A 5,151-nucleotide genomic window follows, 5' to 3' on the forward strand; every position below is an offset into this window, starting at 1 on the left:
TTTTGAAAGTTAATTGCTGTTGTTTTTATTTTTATTTTTAATATCTAGCTAAATAATAATTATGTCCCTTTTGAGACGCCTTAAAAAAAATGAAACTGGCCTCTCACCATGGTCAACTTGAAGTTCCCTTACTTTGACAAACGTCTATGGAAAGTGAATGGAGAAGATATTGAAGCCTGAGCCTTGCATCAATGTTCAGGGTAAGGATGAATTTGATCCAGTCGGACTGACGTTTTTGGAGAAAGTGGACCTGTTTTTTACCTGACCCATATGTGGTTTCAGGATGGGTGGGAAACAGGTGGAAAAGTATCCGTTGTCATACTTGAGTAAAAGTGAAGATACTTTCACAGAAAATGACTCAAGTAGATGTGAAAGTCACCCAGTAAAATATAAAAGTATTTGGTTTTAAATATACTTAGATATCAAAGTAAATTTAAATTCCTTATATTAAGCAAACCAGACGACACCATTTTCTGGATTGTTTTATTTATGGATAGACTGAGGCACACTCAACACTCAGACATAATTTACAAACAAAGCATATGTGTTTAGTGAGTCTGTCAGATCAGAGGCAGTAGGGATGACCAGGGATGTTCTCTTGATAAGTGTGTGAATTGCACCCTTTTCCTGTCCTGCTAATCATTCAAAATGTAATTTTGGGGGTCAGGGCAAATGTATTGAGTAAAAATAACATTATTTTCTTTGGGAATGTATTGAAATAAAAGTACATTTAAAAAAAAATTAATAGTAAAGTACTGATACCCCACAACCTACTTAAGTAGTACTTTAAAGTATTTTTACTTAAGTACTTTATACCACTGGTGGGACAGGAGTTTGGTGCTGTTGAATCGATGAAGGTAACCCAAAGTGGTCTTGTGATGATTGTTTTGTTCTTAACTGACTTGCCTAGTTAAATAAAAGGTTACAAAAAAGAAATGTAAAAAAGGGAGTGTTCGCACCGGACCACGCAGATGGGGGGGGGGGCAAGAGAGATTACATCTTCCTCCTTACTTGCTTTGTTTTCAAGAACAGGGCACCATTGAAAAGAGTGATTACTGGGGTAGCTGGTGGGGTGAAGATGGGTCAGCTGAAGTGAAAAATTCCTGGTGTTTGACACCCGCCGTCTGGAGCGACACAGACCTGGTGGCGTCGTGAAACAAGAGTCACTGTCTGTTCTTTTGAGTTTTGATGTCAAATCAAATCACATTTTATTGGTCACATACGTGTTCAGCAGATGTTATTGCGGGTGTAGCAAAATGCTTCTGCTTTTAGCTCCAACAGTGCAGTAAAATCTAACAATTTCACAATATATACCCAATACACCCTTTGCTGTTGTTCTGGGATTGATTTGCACTTTTCGCACCAAAGTACGTTCATCTCTAGGAGACAGAACGCGTCTCCTTCCTGAGCAGTATGACAGCTGGATGGTCCCATGGTGTTTATACTTGCGTACTATTGTTTGTACAGATGAACATGGTATCTTCAGGTGTTTGGAAATTACACCCAAGGATGAACCAGACTTGTGGAGGTCTTGGCTGATTTCTTTTGATTTTCCTATGAGGTCAAGCAAAGAGGCACTGAGTTTGAAGGTAGGCCTTGAAATACATCCACAGGTACACCTCCAATTGACACAAATGATGTCAATTAGCCTATCAGAAGCTTCTGAGCTTTCTGGAATTTTCCAAGCTGTTTAAAAGCACAGTCAACTTAGTGTATGTAAACGTCTGACCCACAGGAATTGTGATACCGTGAATTATAAGTGAAATAATCTGTCTGTAAACAATTGTTGGAAAAATGACTTGTGTCATGCACAAAGTAGATGTCCTAACCGACTTGCAAAACTATAGTTTGTTAACAAAACATTTGTGGTTGAAAAACGAGTTTTAATGACTCCAACCTAAGTGTCTGTAAACTTCCGACTTCAACAGTACATATGAGATGCATAATGCAAGATATGTAAACATGATCAAAGTGACTAGTGTTCCATTTCTTAAAGTGGCCAGTGATTTTTAGTCTATGTCTATAGGCAGCAGCCTCTAATGTGCTTGTGATGGCTGCTTAACAGTCTAATGGCCTTGAGATAGAAGCTGTTGTTCAGTCTCTTGGTCCTAGATTTGATGCACCTGTACTGACCTTGCCTTCTGTATAATAGCGGGGTGAACAGGCAGTGGCTCGGGTACTTGATGTCCTTGATGATCTTTTTGGCCTTCCTGTGACATCAGGTGCTGTTGGTGTCCTGGAGGGCGGGTAGTTTGCCTCCGGTAATGCATTGGGCATACAGCACCACCATCTGGAGAGCCTTACGGTTTCGGGAGGTACATTCGCCGTACCAGTCGGTGATACAGCCCGACAGGATACTCTCAATTGTGCATCTGTAAAGGTTTGTGAGGGTTTTAGGTGCCAAGACAAATTTCTTCAGCCTCCTGAGCTTAATGATGAGCTTTGAGGGTTCTATAATGTTGAATGCTGAGCTATAGTCAATGAACAGCATTCTTACATAAGTATTCCTTTTGTCCCGATGGGATAGGGCAGTGTGCAGAGTGATGGCGATTGCATCGTCTGTGGATCTTTTGTGGCGGTAAACACATTGAAATGGGTCTAGGGTGGCAGGTAAGGTAGAGGTGATATGATCCTTGACTAGTCTCTCAAAGCACTTCATGATGACAAAGATGAGTGCTACTGGGCGAAAGTCATTTACAGTACATATGAGATGTTACCTTTGCTTTCTTGGGTACAGGAACAAAGGTGGCCATCTTGAAACATGTAGGGACAGCAAACTGGAATAGGGAGAGATTGAATATGCCCGTAAACACACCAGCCAGCTGGTCTGCGCATGTTCTGAGGATGTGGCTAGGGGTGCCGTCTGGGCCGGCAGCCTTGCGAGGTTTAACACGTTTAAATGTTTTACTCACGGCGGCCACGAAGAAGGAAAGCTCCACAGTCCTTGGTAACAGGCCGTGTCAGTGGCACTGTGTTTTCCTCAAAGCGGGCGAAGAAGGTGTTTAGCTTGTCCAGAAGCAGGATGTCGGTGTCAGCAATGTGGCTGGTTTTCCTTTTGTAGTTCGATGTAGCTGGTTTTCCTTAGGTAGCTCATCCATATATTTATATGTACATATTCTTATTCCATCCCTTTACTTAGATTTGTGTGTATTAGGTGGTTGTTGTGGAATTGTTAGATTACTTGTTAGATATTGCTGCACTGTCGGAACTAGAAGCACAAGCATTTCACTACACTCGCAATAACATCTGCTAACCATATATATATATATATACATATATATATATATATATATATGTGACCAATAAAATTAGATTTGATTGTCTGATGTTGAGTCTTTACCCGACAAATTACTGGTAGGATATATCAGTTATCCTGTGTGAGCTTTAGGGCCGAACCCACTACGGTGTTTCAGGTGCCATGTGTATGGTCATGTTGCAGCAGTGTGTAGGAGGAAGATTCCTAGGTGTGAGAAGTGTACATACAGGAGGGCTTGAGTCAAAGGATTGTGTAATATCAGTGAAAGAAGTGGTGTGTGTAAACTGTAGGGTGGACCATGTTGCTGGGGATCAGAAGTGTCCGGTGCGAGAGAAGCGGGTTGAGATTGCCATGGTCAGAGTTGTGGAGAAAGTGTTGTATGCTGAGGCAGTGAAGAAAGTAGAGGAAGCTGGGTCAGGGGTGAAAGATACTAAGAGGCTCCCAGTGAGTAGTAGAATTTTGCCAGTACAGAGTGATAGGCATACAAATGAAAAGTGCTTCAGTAAGGTTGGCCTTTTAGCGTTCATTGCTATGGTTATTAACTGTACCATAGGTATCAAATCAAATCAAATCAAATGTATTTGTCACATACACATGGTTAGCAGATGTTAATGCGAGTGTAGCGAAATGCTTGTGCTTCTAGTTCCGACAATGCAGTAATAACCAACGAGTAATCTAACCTAACAATTCCAAAACTACTACCTTATACACACAAGTGTAAAGGGATAAAGAATATGTACATAAAGATATGAATGAGTGATGGTACAGAGCGGCATAGGCAAGATGCAGTAGATGGTATCGAGTACAGTATATACATATGAGATGAGTAATGTCGGGTATGTAAACAAAGTGGCATAGTTTAAAGTGGCTAGTGATACATGTATTACATAAAGATGCAGTAGATGATATAGAGTACAGTATATACATATACATATGAGATAAATAATGTAGGGTATGTAAACATTATATTGAGTAGCATTGTTTAAAGTGGCTAGTGATATATTTTCCATCATTTTCCATCAATTCCCATTATTAAAGTGGCCAGAGTTGAGTCAGTGTGTTGGCAGCAGCCACTCAATGTTAGCGGTGGCTGTTTAACAGTCTGATGGCCTTGAGATAGAAGCTGTTTTTCAGTCTCTCGGTCCCTGCTTTGATGCACCTGTACTGACCTCGCCTTCTGGATGATAGCGGGGTGAACAGGCAGTGGCTCGGGTGGTTGTTGTCCTTGATGATCTTTATGGCCTTCCTGTGACATCGGGTGGTGTAGGTGTCCTGGAGGGCACTACCCTCTGGAGAGCCTTACGGTTATGGGCGGAGCAGTTGCCATACCAGGCTGTGATACAGCCCGACAGGATGCTCTCGATTGTACATCTGTAGAAGTTTGTGAGTGCTTTTGGTGACAAGCCGAATTTCTTCAGCCTCCTGAGGTTGAAGAGGCGCTGCTGCGCCTTCTTCACGATGCTGTCTGTGTGGGTGGACCAATTCAGTTTGTCTGTGATGTGTACGCCGAGGAACTTAAAACTTACTACCCTCACCACTACTGTCCCATTGATGTGGATAGGGGGGTGCTCCATTTGCTGTTTCCTGAAGTCCACAATCATCTCCTTAGTTTTGTTGACGTTGAGTGTGAGGTTATTTTCCTGACACCACACTCCGAGGGCCCTCACCTCCTCCCTGTAGGCCGTCTTGTCGTTGTTGGTAATCAAGCCTACCACTGTAGTGTCGTCCGCAAACTTGATGATTGAGTTGGAGGCGTGCATGGCCACGCAGTCGTGGGTGAACAGGGAGTACAGAAGAGGGCTCAGAACGCACCCTTGTGGGACCCCAGTGTTGAGGATCAGCAGGGTGGAGATGTTGTTACCTACCCTCACCACCTGGGTATGGAACGTAAAGTC

Source organism: Oncorhynchus kisutch, unplaced genomic scaffold (genome assembly GCF_002021735.2).
Source record: "Oncorhynchus kisutch isolate 150728-3 unplaced genomic scaffold, Okis_V2 Okis06b-Okis10b_hom, whole genome shotgun sequence".
Lineage (NCBI taxonomy): Eukaryota > Metazoa > Chordata > Actinopteri > Salmoniformes > Salmonidae > Oncorhynchus > Oncorhynchus kisutch.